This window comes from Alosa pseudoharengus, unplaced genomic scaffold (assembly GCF_046254945.1).
Source record: "Alosa pseudoharengus isolate Yale_2024_CS ecotype anadromous, Long Island Sound unplaced genomic scaffold, YU_APseudo_1.1 YU_APseudo_1.1_scf_24, whole genome shotgun sequence".
NCBI lineage: Eukaryota > Metazoa > Chordata > Actinopteri > Clupeiformes > Clupeidae > Alosa > Alosa pseudoharengus.
The window spans coordinates 16,521,092-16,539,576 of NW_027468689.1; the positions used below are offsets into that span (position 1 = coordinate 16,521,092).

General features: G+C 42.6%; 1 long non-coding RNA gene across 1 annotated transcript; it reads right to left on the reverse strand.

Moving 5' to 3' along the window:
• Window positions 1-1,146: 1,146 nt before the first annotated feature.
• Window positions 1,147-10,393, reverse strand: LOC143142411 (uncharacterized). The gene is made up of 7 exons (XR_012990929.1): window positions 9,923-10,393; window positions 7,841-8,056; window positions 7,294-7,505; window positions 6,011-7,160; window positions 5,659-5,803; window positions 5,384-5,552; window positions 1,147-4,584 (listed from the first exon to the last, which is right to left on the reverse strand). It is a non-coding gene; the product is annotated as an uncharacterized LOC143142411 (long non-coding RNA).
• Between the last annotated feature and the right edge of the window lie 8,092 nt (window positions 10,394-18,485).

The following is an 18,485-nucleotide window of genomic DNA, read 5'->3' on the forward strand; positions in this document are numbered from 1 at the left end:
GAGCACCGCGACTTTGCCACTCTAGCGGAGAGTGCTCTTGAGTCTTTTTCAAAACTGGGATTCGTTAAAAATAGAAATCAATGAGCCAGCGCAGATTAAAATAAATGTCTCTGATATCCATTGATATTCTGCACGAATTGGATTTGACAATGAAGAACAACTTCAAAAGTTAGGAATAGCCTGGCTAGCCTATTTCATAAGGCATTATTGTCAATGCTATGGTTTTTGTTTTGTGAAGGAAGTTGAATGCTGCCTGATGTGAGTAGGCCAGTTGTTGCAGTAAGGACGTCTTATCTATGAGTTGATGGTTCAATTGCTGCTCTGTAAGGATGCTGCTGGTGTGAGTAGGCTTGTTTGGTGTTGTTGCTGCACCAATGTTGCAGTGATGATGTATGAGTAGGCCTGGTTCAATTGTCGGCCTATGTTACCTTGGAGGGGGCTCCCACACAGAAAATGTAGGGGCCCATGACCACCTTAATCCGCCCCTGCAACCGGGCACTTTTTCTACCCCCTTGCTGTTTGCTGCCTCCATTAAAAAAAAGATGAATAAAAGAAAATAAATAAATAAAATGCATACATATTTTCTGAAAAACAAAAATATAGTAGACCTAGGCTAAGCGAGTAACTGGTTGGGAAAAAACACGAGTTGATTAGCAACACGAGTTGACTGGCAACAACTGGCTTTTGGCGCTATCGCTGCTGAGGGTTAACATGCGTGTGACTCCTTCCCGGCCTGGATGAGTCTATTTTGGTAGGTCGGGCCTGGTACTTGGATGGGAGACCACCTGGGAATGGCTCTTGGCCCCCCCAAGTCCCAATTGCTCAACCTGGGATCAGAGAGAAGGATGCCCCCTGGTGGCACATCGCAGCAGTACAGGTGCTGCCAACACTCAGGGATTAGGTGGTATGTATTAATATGATTTGTGCATTAACCCTTTGCTTTCCAACAGGTGAAATTAAGTGCTTAACATTTTACCTTTGCTTCTCACCACACCTTTTCCCAGCTACATGATTAAGGCTCTGGTATTGCACCTGAGGTCGATCTGGTGGTGGTAGGGATGTTGGCCTTTTTTTCTTCCCTTAAAATGAAATTTGATATGGATTTCTCATTTAGATTGGGCAGAGGAATGGAGAGACCACAGTGGATTAGATTAGATTCATTTATTGTCATTGTGCAGAGTACAAGTACAAAGACAATCAAATGCAGTTTGCATCTAACCAGAAGTGCAGAAAAGTGCAATGTGATAAAATATAGACAGGTGGTGCATAGACAGGATAAGAAATATAGTGCAGTGTAGAAAGTAGTATACAGTTGGTTTACAGAAGGTGGTTTAGAGTAATATAAATTAAGTATAAATATGTGCAGTGTATTAGCAGTTACCTTATAAGAGCAGAATAAATATGGCTATGTAATATGAACAATGTATGAACAACATGTATATGTGCAATGTAGTAGCAGTAACAGTAGATAGTAATAGTAGAAAGAATAATATAGATATATTCAGTGTATTAACAGAATATATATTATAAGAAAAACAGAATAAATATGGATATTCAGTATGAACCATGAAGACAGATATGTACAGTACGTACAGCTATGTGCAGGATATGATCGTCTCTGACTCTGTCAACAATCCTTTTATACTGCCCCTTTATTGCAGTTGTAATTTTACTGGGGGAGAAGAGGTGACTGGCTGGTGGCCGATTTTTTAAAATGTTAATGGCGAGATACAACAGACGGCTGGCCTCTATCACCTGTGCTGCCTGAGGGTGTTTTATCCAGCCAAACTTTGTCTTTGGGCTGCTCTGGTCTTGGATGCGTCAGCCCCAATACACCGGCCACATAGGGTGTAGCCCCACCTAGATTTGTACTTTTTCACAAAGTTCACAGTCTTGTCATGCTCGAGAACTGCCAGCAGTAGCAATCTTCTGCCTGGGGTCAGCTGGCACTAAGTGGCGGTCACTGTTGTCTGCCAGTTCTAGAAGTTGTGAGTTTTTACTTAGATATCGTAAAATACAAGTTGCAAATCACTCATCATATTGCGGTAATGAGACAAATGAGAGAAATTCTAATAATATGTTATATTTAACAATAACTTTAAAAACTGTTTTATGTAGACCTTGGTATTAATGTTAATGATCCATTTTAAAAAATGCATAAAGAATTATATTTCTATGTCATATTTCATGTAATGATCTATTGCGGTAATGAGAAGTTCTGATGGACTTAGTCTTGAAAACATGAATAAATATATATTAAAAAGCCTAATATTGTGAGAAAACTAATATTTACAACACCTTTACACTTTAATTCAAATGTCTCAAAAGGAATTGTATTCATACACATCTTTTGAAAAATTCTATGTCAGAAATCTTTCAGTTGACGGTTTCGTGAGAATCACCCACGTGCTGCTAAGCATGCACAGACACCCAAACACACACAGATACACAAGCACACCAGTCGACATACACCCATTAGAAAGTCTACATAGAGCTTCTGTGCATACATATAGACCATAGGCATATGGACCACATACATACATAAAGACTACATACACAGACTCTGTAGACATGTCAACACCCTCATCTGCCATCTCCTCTTCACCAGTGTTGGGCAAGTTACTGAAAATTAGTAATTAGTTACAGTTACTAGTTACTTCTTTCAAAAGTAATTCAATTACGTTACCAATTACTGTATATAAAAAATAATTAGTTACTAGAGAAAGTAACTTTTGAGTTACTTTTAAGTCTGCTTTTAAAATGTCAATATGAACAGTAGCTACTGAACAGTCACTCAAACAATAAACCTAATTTTTGGACCTATTGTAGTTTTAACGGGCCTTCAATAGCCTTGTGCATGAGTTCTCAAACTTTTTCCGACCACAAAACATTCTACAATGCATGAAGGCCTCCCTGACCTTGTTTTGTGCCACCCTCACCATCTAGGTGGTTTGATAGATATGTACAGTACACTGCCTACTGCTTGCCTTCTACTAGTATGCATGGTGGTGCACTGACACTGAATTCTGCAATATAGTGATAAGTTGTTATTATTATCATTATTATTGCAATCCTTATAGGCTACATGGAATTCGTTCAATGGGATGTAATGTGAAACAATGTTAAATGGCCTATTTTCAAAACAGTTATTGTCTGCTCACACACACATAACCTTACGTTATCCTCATCCTGCTTTGAACACAGTTGTATTATATAGCATTTTAAGCACCACCAGTTTGGGAAAAGCCTGCGCTGCACAATTAGTGACCTACCGAAATAAGTTCTAATGCATCCGAGAGTTTGGGATTGTCGCGCATGCAGAAGGTTACTCTTCAGCTGATAAGGTGTCGAGAGAGAAGTTGCATGTTCCGTCACAGACAAATGAATCCATAACACCATGGACGTCAATTCCGATGTAAACATAGCCTACTGTGCAAATAACTCAAGTCTCTGTTACGTACGGTAGGCTATTTGGAGGTTTCTTTATCTGGTAAGTGAAATCTGCATTTTCCGCTCGTTAAACGTGTGCTTGTTTGTGCCAAGGCTATATATAGGCCACCGTAGCATATTGGTGTTGTGGCGTGGCTATGTTGTAAGAATGAGAAATTGATATAACGAGGCTTTTGCGCAATAGGCGAAAAAGAGCGGAGATAAACAACACGCTTTTACTGTAGTGGAGCTTACGAGATGGAAACGAAAGGGAAAAGGCTTTTAAGATGCCCATTTAAATTGTAGCATAATGCACTCTTGTGTGTTTTAGCATAAATCCGAAATAAGGAGGAATGTGAGGATGTAAAGAATGCATCTGCAATCTAAACATGAAACACAATCGCTGGAAACACAGCTAAGGTCGGGAGACAAAGCAGCAAATGTGCATCTTGTCTGCAGTCGTTCATTCAAGATCAACAGAGTAACGCAAGTAACGAACTCTTTGAAATTTCAGTAATTGTAATTGCATTACTGGATTTACAAAAATACTTCGTTACATGCTCGTTACCACTAAAAGTAGTGGAATTACAGTAACGCGTTACTTTGTAACGCATTACTCCCAACACTGCTCTTCACTTTGTCCAGTCGACTCGTCTTCTTCACAGGACTACTCTTCTTCAACTGCAAATATGCAATTGTACAAATCACAGATGGACAGTTACAACTGGGATGGGCAGTGTTTGGGCAGTTACAACAACCACTTGTAGATTAATTCATACACAGATATGCCAATAACATGCACGGTTTCTTTGTTTCATCAAATTAAAAGTTAATGTTATACCATATTGGCTGTCATTGCTAGAATATGCATGAAAACTTGGCGTAGTAATCCCTTGCAGTGAAGCTGGTTGACTGGCACATGGCGTACTCAACACCAAGGAGCTCCTCCTCATCTGGGTCCTTGTATTCATCAGGGTAGGCATAGGAGCAGCGAAGTTGGGCTTCAGGAGATGATCTTTGCCGAAGAGCACCTCAGCCTGCTGATTGATGCGCTGGATCTGCCGTGCATCCATGACGTCTGCCGACCCTGACCACCCGCAACCCAGGGTGATCCTATGCAGTTGTGCACTGCACAGCAAATGCAACCAGGTATACCTGAAACACATGACCATTTGATGTATTATTGTGTGCTTTGCAGAGATGATGTACTAAAGCTATATAATACAATGAATTATTGATAGAAAGTGTCTAGATTGTCTAGAGTCTATATCAGTGTTTCTTAAACTTTTTTTAAGAATTTAACAAATAAAAAAAACACTCACGGACCACCTAGCAAAAAAAAAAAAAGTTGCTTTAATACTGCAAACAACTCATCTATATTATATTTTACCACTCTGCTCGCGGACCACCTTGGATGTAGTCTAGAGGAATACGCCTGGATTCAGTGGAAAAGAGGGCGGGGGGAATGTCTCTGATTTCGAACAAAGCTTTGTTCAATAGCCAATCGCGGAGAGGTGGCAGACCTTGTGAGTATGCACATGTACTGGGTGTTTCATGAAAATACCGCCAACAGCGGACTAACAACCAAAACGATGGCGTTTAGTTTGCCTTTGTAGCCATCTCTGGCTAGCCTTTGCTTAGGCAAATGAGACATAACTTCTGCAGAGGTTTAAAGCAAAAGTTGTTATGAACTTCAATTTCTTCAAAAATCGACTCTAAACATGCTTCAATTGTGTTTGTATCGGCAGCCATATCGCACTGGTTTCAGTAGGAACTTTTCCCCATGAACACAACGGAAGTGAGATCAGTGGGCATCTCTGAAAGTAGCTGTTGTGAAGATTTTGGCCCAGAAGTTTGTTCAGCATGACGCGAACTTCTGGGTACCCAGATTACTTGGGATGTGGTCCACTGGTCAAAACACTGGTCTATATTGAAGTGTTTTTTTATTACTCACTTGGAATGGTGTAATTCCACATCTTTGCAAAGGAATGGCATTGTACATGTGTGCGCGCAACCCCTCTAAGGAGACATTGCCTCGCCGGCACCTGCACTTGTTCAGCCGAACACCATTCAGCACCACCACCTTCACAGTAACATACAGTTGTATGCCGGGGGGGGGGGTCCTGTAAAACCCAATGAATTGCAAGCTCCTTATTTATTCTGGTGTACATTTAAATATTGCCATATTGTTTTAGATGGTTTTGCAATGACACGATTACTACAACCCACCTGCATACAACTAAGATGCTTGCATGCAGTTGCTCAGTGAGCATCAACTGCCTCTGCTGACTTGAACAGGTGGATTCCATCATTATCAAGGCCTGCTGGTCCCCTGAACTTGGCAATGATGGACTCGGATCACTGAAGCTGTCTCCTGTAACATATACAGCATATCTTTAACTTAATATGTTAAATCATATTCCAAGAATTGGAAAGTATGGTTACTCCTAGTGATCTTACATTTATTTTCTAAATTAGATGAGTGACACTTCAGTTCAGCACAGTGAAGTCTATTTTGACAAATATGCAAGTATATGCTGCTTATGCATGAAATTCATACATGGATTAATATTACACTTACCTCAACCCCATGGGTAATGCACATAAGACCTGATCTGGTGAGGCGTAAGGAAGGCCATCATCTCCTCGTCTGAATACTTGGCGTCAAACTCTTGGTTGCCACTCCAGACTGCCTGGACTAGGAGCTGGTTGGTTGGTTGGTTGGTTGATTGATTGGTTGATTGGTTGATTGATTGATTGATAGATAGATATACTTTATTGCCACACAACAATGTCGGTGGTAATTGTTTACAGAATGTAGGCGAGGTCAAGCCAAAAAGGGAGAAAAGGAAAGAAAAAATAAACTAAGAAAATATTGTTAAATAAATAATAAATAGTCCAGATGAGTTTTGTGATTCAGGAGTCTGAAGCGAGGTAAGAAGCTGGGAGGCCTAGCCTACATGCTGGTGGTTTGGGTCATGGTGTGGTAGTTCAGTAGCCCAGAGCTAGGAAGTGTGACCATCGCGTCTGGGATGATCCGTCTCGGCCACGCAAGCAGCAGGTCTTCTCACTATGCACAACTAGTAGCAAAAGTCTGCACGCTCTACTCCGGAGTAGCTTAGTCATAGGCTAACGTTACCGGAAATACTGTATAAGTATAAGTATATATAGTTTTTTGATCCCGTGAGGGAAATTTGGTCTCTGCATTTATCCCAAATCTGTGAATTAGTGAAACACACACAGCACACAGTGTACACACAGTGAGGTGAAGCACACACTAATCCTGGCGCAGTGAGCTGCCTGCATCAACAGCGGCGCTCAGGGAGCAGTGAGGGGTTAGGTGCCTTGCTCAAGGGCACTTCAGCCGTGCCTACTGGTCGGGGTTCGAACCGGCAACCCTCCGGTTACAGGTCCAAAGTGCTAACCAGTAGGCCACGGCTGCCTGCAAGACCATCCTCCGCATTTGGCAATTGTCGATGGCATCGTAACGTCGCGGTCTGGCGCATCCCACCATCCTGTCATTGTAGACACATAGCCTGTTGATTGAGTGTCCAGATGACTTGATGATCATAGGCCAGTGTTGTAGGCCAGCACTGCGCCTGCCAAGGCACTCATGAACGCCCCATACTTGGCATGGCTCTGTTTGATCACAACAGCATCCCAGTGATGTAGCCAGTGTCGGATGTCCAGTCTGACCACAGCACCCAACAGACTCCAGGAAGGATGAACCACTGTCATTGAAATGATATGAACATTTTGTACAGCATGAGTTCCTTGTAAGAATGTTATTTAATGTTAACGGTTTCATATATCAATTGAATCATTAATGTCTTTATAGGTTTAATGGAATTGTTATTTACTTACCGACAACAGTTGTTGTCTGCATATATGACTTTTGGTACAGGAGCTTTAGCACGTTGAAACCTGACAACCAGACCTCTCGCCATACGCATGTAGTAGCACCGCTCAGACTCAGCTGCCACCACCACTGTCGTCAAGAACTGGCCCCACTTGTTCAGCACACTGGTGACATACTGCATGATGCCCTGGCCATCACCATATAACTTCTTGAGCACCTAAAAGAACAAATCAGAATATTCATTCTATACTCATATTCAATCTGTCTATACTATATTCAATCTGTCTGTTCTAGACAGTTGAGTGAGAATCCTTAAAGGAGCAGACAGACACTAGACCAGGGGTGTCCAAACTACGGCCCGTGGACCAAATGCGGCCCGCCGAGCATTAATTCGTTTATCATAGATCCGGCCACACATTTTAATCCGGCCTGCCGAGCATTTAATTAGGTTATTATAGGCCGCTCACTATTTTTTCCAGCGATAGACGACATCACTATATCACTAAGTCATTCCACACCATTAAACATTAAAAACCAAACAAAGTATCATACCTTCACAACTATGGTTGCCAAACAGTCAGCATCCAACCCAGGAGTTTGGGAGGAAGGCAGGTTGGGGAGGGCAGGCCAGGGAAGCAGTCATTCACAAAGAGGCCCTCTGCAAGGTGGCATCAATCTATCCCTTTTGTAACCACTCAGGGCATGTTTATTGGGCTGAGCCAACAGGTACCGGTGCAGTGGGAACCAAAACACAGGGGAGCATCAAACCTGCAACATATTTATATAACTTAGGTCTGCTTGATTATGGCAAAATTATCGCTATGATTTTGTTCAATATTGACACACAACTACTTTGTGATTTTGGAATTATCATCCATTTTCAAAACTTACATTTTTTAAAAACATTTTTAAATTGAATTTTAAATATAATCCAACAGAAAAAAATACATGCAAAAAGATAACGCACATGACAACTCAAGACAAAGGAGAGCATTGTTATGAAACTGAATGTTGTTAAATAATTATATTTCGAATATGTTGTTTTCATAATCGTTGGAAGCCATAATCACGATTAATTGATTAATTTCATTAATTGCACAGCCCTAATATAACTTGTATTGTCTCTGAGCTGAGTGCAATGGAAGATGAATTTCCATTGTATGTAAATTCAATGGACAATAAAGTATCTATCTATCTATCTATCTATCTATCTATCTATCTATCTAGCAGACATGACAACACTGGTGCAACGCATGTTCCGGTCACATGTGTTCCTCCCATTCAGTTCTGTCTCGACACACAGGAGTCAGGACGCTGGACGAAGCTATTCCAAAGCTTGAGGTAAATGATTGTAAAATCGTCTATTTAAACCGACATACATAAGTGGTTAGCTGCAGATTCAATTTGTATTAACAATGTGTATAAATGTTTAGTTAATGTTTGCGTTGCGTTGTCTTCTTTGTAGTTTCGGCAAAAGAATGAGCCGTCTCTCAGAATTGCCGGTGCACGCTCGTAACATGTGCCATTGAACTATTTAAAATCGTCTATTTAAACCCCCACATGTAAGTGGTTAGTTCCAGATAAAAAAATGTATTAACAATGTGTATAAATGTTTAGTTAATGTTCTCGTAGCGTTGTCATTCCTGTAGTTTCCGACAAAAGAATATGGCGTGTCTCACATTTCCGGTGCAGCACGCCCGTAACACATGGCATTGAACTATTTTTCACCTAGATCTCTGTTTCTCGAGGTCACGAATCCTGTCAGTTAAAAAAATGAAAACATTAGTTTTTTTTACCTAACTCGAGTTGCTGTAGCCAACAGCTAAAGAAGCCAGGCAGATACAGCAGGGTTCGCTGGCCTGCCAGAGTAACCATAGATATTAGAAAGCTATTACCACGTTGTCCGTCGAGTTCTAGTAGGTGGCACCGTAAACGCGGCCGCCATATTGCTGGGTGCAAACACCTTACTGTCTATGGGCAACACTTGCCGACAATCAGAGACACCTGTCTGATTTCCAGTCAGAGTCACATGCTCCTTGGCCTCCAGTGATTGTTGCCCCCACCAAGATGGCGTCGCTATTTACGTATGTTCTGGAGCCCAATGACTTGACGACTGACGTGACGTGTCGTGACGTGTGACGTGACCCTGTAACTTTTCCACAAGGTGGCGAAAGATGTTTAGTTACGTGAGATGATTGGTTGAGAAACGCGGATAAGAATTGTGTTCAGCAAGGATGTGATCATATGAAGTGAACATGATTCTCATTTCCCAGGCTCTGTAAATTAGTAGATGCACAAAAGCAGCTGATCCCTGATATGATTTACGCCCCACGACTTAGATGTGTGTAAAAAAAATAATAATAACATGTTGACAAACATTTAAACTGGCATGTGTTTATTTTGGATATTTTATATGGTCCCAATAAGATTAACCAAAATGATAAAATACTGTAGCAGTAAGTAGTAAGTAAGTAGTTAATAATAGTGGATAGTATGCTATTTACATTTCCCACATGCTTCTTTTCACCATAGTAAATGCAGCTAAACTAAGCAGCTAAACAAAGGAATTGATATGCTACTTCAAACACAATAAAAAAAATGAATAAATAAACTTTTCCTCCCATATAGATTTACCTGAAAATGTGGTCAAGATTCCTCATCTTGCTTCTAAAGGAGCTGTCCACCGGGCCCCTGAGAAGGTTCCTGTGCTTGGACTGCAACCTCACAAAGTGGTTCTTCAGACATGTCACAGTCCTACTCCAAAGAAATGGGGAATGGATAGCCGTATTGGATTTAGAGATCGACCACAATGGGGGAAGTGAGTTGTTTCCACGATGTCCCAGGAGTCAAAAAGTTCCCTATAATAAATTGCTCCACAAATACATATATGTATGAGTAGTAATCTAACACACTTCTGTTTTCCTCAGGTCTCTGCTGAGCGAATGTCCTGGGGGTAACACTGACGCTGTGTCATCAGCCAGGTTGACGCCAACCAACCAAGGATCAGAATCTGAGGAACCGCATACTTCAATGATGGACGGGCGTTTCCATTTCCCTGAAATGACTACACTGATATGTGAAGTCTTTAATTGGCAGGGTAAAACGTCTTCCTGTTTCTGTCTTTCCTAATATATATAAAATTAAATTAAATAAAATTTCGAAAGAAGAACTGGTGTTCAGTATTCATGTCTCTCACTAATGCAAGATACATTTCTGTACATTCAGCTTGCTCTCTCCATGATTTGCTCTCTAATCATCGAAGATCATAAAACAGCCATTGTTAGAATAGTGAGGGAATTACCTGAGGCAGACAAATTACTATGTCATATGCATATATATATATTTAAAAAAAAAAAAAATATTATGACCGCCGCTAGCGTAGCTTGTATAGGGAGTGTCAAAGTTTTTTTTCTTTTTTTAATACAACAGATGATTGACAGAGTGACAGACCCATGCTCATGACAATGAGATGATGAGTAAATGACTAATGATGGCCCAAGGCCAACTATGTGTGTGTATGTCAGAAAGATTTCCATCCAAGTCGACACACCTCAGGAACAGAATTGCTGTGGTCGCAAAGGTTTCACCATGTCTTGAACATAGGACAATGCAACAGTGGTACATATTTTGAGAAAACTCCATAAAATTGAGAAAATTGACCTTCAATATTACCAAGTAGTTTATCAGCAGTGTTGGGAGTAACATGTTACAAAAGTAGGCCTAATGTAATTACTGTAATGTATTGCTTTTTGCTGTAACACGGCAGCATCGGCGTCAAGGGCGGGCCATAGGAGGCCAGGCCCGCCCAAACAGGCCAGTGTGCCCCCCCCCCCCCCCCCAACTGAGTTTTCACCCTCACATAAAAATTCGAAATATTATTATGCATGATTGAAATTAAATCCAGATTGAACACTGATGTTGAACACTTAGCCTACTCAAAATGAAACATGACATATGTCAACTATGCTACTGCTGATACGTGCGCAAACTGCGTGATGCAAACTGCGCGATGAAGAGGGATTCTGCACACTTGGACACCGTTGCAATGAGTGCCACCGATACATTTACCACGACTCCTGCAACGCCAAATGGGCATAAATCTCGACCAGTAGGGTTTTTAGACACTGCTGCATAAGAAATTCAGTAAAAGGTCTCAAGATAGATCTGGGAATATAATGGAAAATACAATGTTTTTCGCGTATGACCGCAGGATGACCCAAGCTGAATGCATGAGCTGTTAATCTAAATTGCAGAAACCGTAAATAAAGGGCCAAACTGACATGTCGCATTTCCTATATTTTCCGATATTGTCCAGTGCTAATGATAAACTCGAGCAACGGAGACGTATAGTGCTTTGGATCATGTAGGCTAGGCCTACTTTAAGAGGAGATGGAATCGCCCTTTAGTGAGCGCAACACAGCACAGGTCTTAAACTGCTTTATCCAGAGGGAGACATTATTGAAGCAGTGACAAAAAGCCTATCATGGCTGGGAAATGCGACAGTTGTGGAGTCGGCATTCGTAGGCTATAGCCTGTCGCTGCAAGTACTTCTCCAAACTCAAAAACAGTAGACTAAAAGTGGCAATAAAAGTGGACTGTCAGGGCAGCACTAAATACTAAAAGCCATGACGAGTGTCCTGTTCGCTCTTAAACTTTCCATCACAGTTGGTGCATCTACCTAGCCACTTTGTACATGTGTTAGAATTTGTTCTGTAGCCTACTTTAAAGAACATTTTGAGGGATCACATAGCCTACGTGCAATGTTGTGATATTATCGGTATGTGTAATTTGCTTTTGAGCAGGATCTTACAAGAACATTTCGAAATTAATGGAAAGACACAGTGAAGCTTAGTGTAGCCTAGGCTTGCTAGTGATGAGTCTGTTATAGTCTATTTACTTGTATTGTAACAACGCTATTCTATTAAAATTCTATTCTAAACCAGGACTGCCAACTTTTCAAAAAACCTTGGAGTGAGATTTGGTGGGGCCAACCAAAATTTTGCTGCGGAAATTTTTGTTTGGCTCGTTCAGCATTATACCGTAGGCCTACAGTAAAAAAAAGTATATCAGTGGTTCTCAGGTGTAGGGACCAGGGTCCCAGAGTTAAATTAACATTGGTATCAAAGGGATCTAGCCTAATGCTAGGACCATAGGCGTTGGAGGCATTCTGAAAGTGGGTGGGACATTTCAGTGGGGGGTATGGGGGTCCTGCCCCAGAAATAGTTTTTTGGACTAGATGCAATTTCCTGAATTCTCGTACATTTTAACAGGTTATTTACATACTTCTATATAATAAAATAAAGCCAGCCTACGAAATTAATAAAAAGTAAATCATGCATAATTTAAAAATAACTCAAGATATAGGCTACTTGGCTACGCAAAAAGGTTTCCATTACAGCACCGCGGACATTCAATGAATGCATGAAAGCGGATAAAGTAAATTAAATATCAAACTAAAGCGAAAATGTCATGCTTTTGAAGGCCTACCATTGTGCAGTCTAGCTGTGGTTAGTGACGTGATGCTGTTAATGGGGAGTTTTACATAAACCTATAGGTTATTATTTAAGGCTACCTATAAGGCTTTTTATCTTCATCAAAAGTGAGGGGGACGACTGATCTCTTCAACACTGCGGGGGATTTGGCGCTTGTCACTGTGTGTGTGACAGAAGCGGAATGGGAGAATGCGTGTAACAAAAAAACGCTATTGACCGATATGTTCTTGCACTATTTTCCCCCTTGATCATATTGATTCAGTTATCCAAAAGGCTCGAAGGATGCTCTTTAGTATATGGCAAAATAACGAATAAAAGTGAGGTGAAGTGCCCCACCTGTCAGTGCTCACCACTGATCTATAAAGAACTTCTTCTTTATAGATCAGTGGTGCTCACCCGTTGCTCTCTGGCGCCGACGCTGTAACGCGGAAATGTAAGGCATTACAAAAAAATTGAGTAACATTTTACTCGGTACAAACTTCAGTAACGCACTACAACGCAAGTAGAATGCATTTTAACCCTAAATTAAGTGGTGTTTTGTTTAGATACATATTTGCAAACAATACTGCGAGAACAACAGAAGACAAAAAATCTGCGCAAATAGTAGAACGTCTCCTGTTACTGGTTGAAGATGACTGTGGCTGGTTGCAGCAGACTCGATGGACATAACGGCTCCCACACACAGCTGCGTTCCGTCAGCGCATGCCAGTGGGTGTTCCCGACAGTAGCTATGCAAATGACTTGAAGTAAAACCGTAATGTGATTGGTTGGTGCCGTCCGTAGATTGGCTTGATTGGCCGGTGCCGTCTGTCGGTGCAGCAACAGCTGAACTCCTCAACGCGAGCGGCGGGAGAAACGCGACGCAACGGACCCACAATTCAGTTCGGCAACGGATCACGTGAGTCCATGTAAAGTGAATGGGATACGTCTCCAGCAACGCGATGCACGCAGCTGTGTGTGGGAGCCGTAAGCATACGTACGCTCATTATTTTCATTTTGCCAGAGACAAGGATATGAAGAACATAATAGTTAAGTGCACTTTGTGTGCGAAACCGAACGAGCTCTCTGTACGTCGCGAAATAGCACAATACATTTAATGAAACATCTAGAGCGGTGCCACGCTAATCTTTTTGATTCTTGATAAAGCATAAACTATGCTTTTATACAGCATGTCAGCTTCGTGCTGTGAACTTGAAGTGCCGCCGCTCCCACCACGCGCATCACAAACTGTGCGTAGCAGAGATGGGGACTCGAGTCTGAGGCTCGGACTTTTGGTTTCAAAAACAGTGACTTCAGACTTGACTTGCGACTCCACTCAAAAGACTTATTGCTGCATATACTTTGGGAAACGTATAACGAGCTGCATGTCCCCTTTGCCATAATGTGCAACGTAGCGCATGCGCACACTCACAGATATATAAAAAATGCATTAACCATGGCGACAAGAAGTCCTCCCGCAGTTCGCAGCAAACTTTGTGATACCAATACGAAACAGCTGTAGCCTATACATGTATATACCTATACCTAGTCATTTAGCTGATGCGTATCCAAGCTTTCAATTAACCACATTATAATCAATAGGCCAAAATCATAATTGTGTATCCGTGCCGAAGTTCCTAATTCAAGTTCAGTGCAGAACTGAATAAGAAAATCATAAGGCTATGTATCTTGAAGTTCCATTATGTGAGAAACTTGATCTCAAGCATAATAAGGAAATAGAATTGTTATTTATACAAGGTGAACTTCACCCCACTGTGGAATGCAGAAAAGGACGCTACAAGGAAAGGAATTCAAACTTACTCAACACCTTACCATCTATTGATGTCATTGTGGTTCATTGAGATATCTGTCATTTTGACATTGGAGATCAGAGGTAGCCTGGAAAATCCAGACCCTGGTAATCTAGAAAGATTAAGGGTCTGGCCACGAACAATGTAATGGCCCAACTCGAGGGGCGGCAACAAGCATGCATTTAAAAATCTCACTGCACGCAATTGGATAACACTAGACCATGTTTACTCTGAATGATTTCTGACTTCGACGCAATCGGATAACACTACGACCAATGTGTACTGTCCTCCAACGTTACAGCGCTATCTTCATCAGTTTAGCTGGTTCTCCGGAATGCAAGGGGAAAAAGTGCCTCATTGTTCATTGTCAGAATGTCTCGCAGAGACAATTCCATTGTGCTCTCGCGAGAACTCTGGATTTCCAGGGTTGATCAGAGGAGGGTCAGAGGAGATGCGTTGGGCTCTGGTCAGGCAGCGCTTTTGTCCAATGTCCTGGATGGAGGGGAGTGGGGACCCGATGATTTTCACCACTGTCTTCACCACTCTCTGCAGAGACTTCCAGTCAGAGGTCTTACTGGCCCCAAACCAGACAGAGATGCAGCAGGACAGCAGAGTATCAATGGTGCCTCTGTAGAAGGTGATCAAGATGGGAGGGGGGAGGGAGACTCTCCTCATCCGGCGCAGGAATGCAGGCTCTGCTGTGCCTTTTTTGCCAGGGAGGTTGTGTTAAGGCACCAGGTTTGCTTGTCAGTGATTTGCACCCCCAGGAACTTGGTGCTACTGACAACCTCCACCGCAGTGTCATTGATGAGGAGCGGTGAATGACTTGTCTTGTCAACATTGAGGATCAGGTTGTTGACTTTACACCAATCCACCAGGGGCCCATTGCACAAAACTAGGATAAGGGATTAAGCCAGGATATCTTGGTTATCCTGGCTCAATTTATCTGTGATCCGGTTGCACAAAAGCGGGATAGGGGGCAGCAGGATATGTTAGTTATGGTATAAATCACCATGGCGATTTATTCTGTGGAGCTAGCCAGACCAAGTTCCAGGATCTATTTAATCTCATCCCTTATCTCAGTCAGCAGTCACCACAAACGGAAACCAATAGTTATTTCACTGCCCACTACACATTGTTATCACATATAACTAGACCCACTGTCATTATTTAAACGTTTGTGATCATTAATTAACTTTTACATACTCACCATTCCCGACCTGTCATGCGACAATGTGACGTCACGGGAGCGCCGTAACCATTTTGGCGTGGTGGCCGCGACACTAGTTGCAATATTCTCCTGAACAGAGGTGTTGCTGTTTGTTGCAGTTGTGAACAGGCTATCGCTACCTACTTTACACCGTAGAAGAAGCAATGAACTGAATGAAGCCAGAGAATGTCTGGCTCTGATGAAACCGCTCTAGTTGCCATGGTGAATCAGTGAATCTGTGATCGGTGGCAGGGTCTATTTGAGGGAGCTGTGAGTGCGCACTTATCCTGCTCATCCTGGCTTGGTCTTTGTGCAACCAATTAAGCCTGTACGCTCTTGTTTTGGATTCATTGAGCGCAGCTCAGTAACTTATCCCGGATGTCTTAATTCTGCTTTTGTGCAACGGGCCCCAGGTGTTTCACCTCGTCCCTGTAGGCCAGTTTGTTGTTGTCCTGGGTGAGGCCCACAACATTTGTCCGAAAATGTCAAAAAGTGGTTAGTGCTGAATCTGGGAGAACTGTTGTGGATCATCAAGGTGAACAACAGGGGGCTGAGCCTGAGAACACAGCCCTGGGGGAAACCGGTGTTCAGAGAGATGACGCTGGAGCTGTTATTACTCACCCGTAGAGACTGGATTCTGTGAGGAGGTCCAATAGCCAGTTGCATAGGGGGGTGCCGAGGCCCAAGTGACCCGGTTTGCACACCAGATGCTGAGGTATGATCGTGTTGAACGCTGAGCTGAAGTCCAGAAACAGCATCTGCACGTGAGTGTTTTTATCCTCCAGGTGCTCCAGGCTTAGGCGGATGGCAGAGGAGATGGCATCCTCTGTGGAATGGAGTGGCACTTCATTATGATGGAGGTCAGTGCTACGTGAAGGAGATCATTCAGATTAGTGATATTGGATTTCTTTGGCACTGGTATGATGGTGGCAACCTTGAAGCATGACGGGACAACCGCCTGAGACAACGAGATGTTGAAGATGTGGGTGAGGACGGAGGCCAGCTGGTCAGCACATTCCCTGACGACCCGTCCTGGAATATTATCGGGGCCAGTAGTCTTCCTTGCGTTGACTTTTCTCAGGATCCTCCGCACATCTACTGCTTCCAGTCCGAATGCCTGCTTGTCGGGGTGAGGGATAGCTTTTCTTGCGGGGTGGTGTTTAATTCCTCACACCATCCCAAGAATTGGTTCAGTTCATTGAGGAAGCTGATGTTGTCCTGACAGGGGTTAGGGGCAGCCTTGTAGCCTGTGATGGACTGGATGCCCTGCCATAAATGTCTGGTGTTACCTGGAAAAAACACTGGGTCTGCCGACCTTGTGTGCACTTTGCTGCCTTAATGATGCGGTTCAGGTTGGCTCTTGCCTCTCTGAGAGCCCCAACGTCGCAACATCAGGCTCCCTCAGCGCTGCTGGTACTTCCTTGGTCATCCATGGTTTGTCATTGGCCCTAGTTATGACAGTCTTGGTAGCAGCGACATCCTCTGCGCACTTCCGGATGTACACAAACACAGTTGAAGCATACTCCTCCATGTCTATATGTCCCCAGTCAATTGCAGCCTCTTTAAACATGTCCCAGTCAGTACTCTCAAAGCAGTCCTGCATCGCCAACATAAGCCTTGTGTGTAGTATCTACTACTTCATGCAGTCAAAAATCCGCTTTGAACAGGGGAGAGTCCGGAGGAAGGGCAACCGTGGCCAACTGGTTAGGGCTTTGGGCTTGAAAAAGGTTTGAAAGGGTTGCCGATTTGATCTCTGACCAGTAGGAAAAAATGTGAGTGGGGGAAGTGGTTGGGCACTGCTCTCCCATGCCCACATCCACGGCTGAAGTGCCCTTGAGCAAGGCACCTAACCCCTCACTGCTCCCCGAGCGCCACTGTAGCAGGTGGCTCACTGCTCCAGGTTAGTGTGTGCTTCACCTCACTGTGTGTTCACTGTGTGTGCTCTGTGTTTCACTAATTCATGGATGGGATAAATGCAGAGACCAAATTTCCCTCACAGGATTAAAAGAGTATCTATCTACAGTATCTATCTAATTTAACATAGGCCTAATTTACATAGAGGTCATACAAGACTGAAGGCAAACATTCCACGTATCAGTTGCTATGGGGTACACAAACCATTTCATTGTTGTGTTATATGCATCCAGGGTTCTCAAGTTTTGAGCTCAGCTTGGAGTGAGATTTTTTTGGGGGGTGGGGGCACTCACTCACTAAAATGTTAAATCGTGTGCTCATTCAATGAGTGTAGAATTTAATAAAGTAAGTGCACTATTTACTAAGATGAGTGCACCATTTACTAAAATAAGTGCGTAAAACTTGCACATATAGCAAAAGGTGTGCACACGTGTATTGATTATCAGCCAGTGGGCCCCTAGGCACAGATGTGAAGGTTGGTAACTCAGCTCAGTTGCTCCCACCCTAACTAAGCTGAGTTACCAGCTCCCCCAGAAGACATTTTTTAAAAATAATAGTTTTTTGGAAAGAAGCATTAACCCTTTGAGACCTTTGACACCTTGAATTTGTCATTATATCTACAGTATACATCCATCCATATACATTTTTGTTTATTTTTCAGGACAGTCTGGGATTTGTACCCATCTTGCATAGCTATGTCTCTTATGTCAGCCTTTATATCAAAGGGAAACCATTTGTTTTTATGTCACCAGGAAGCATGTCAGTAGAATTACGTTTTCATATTTAGGTGG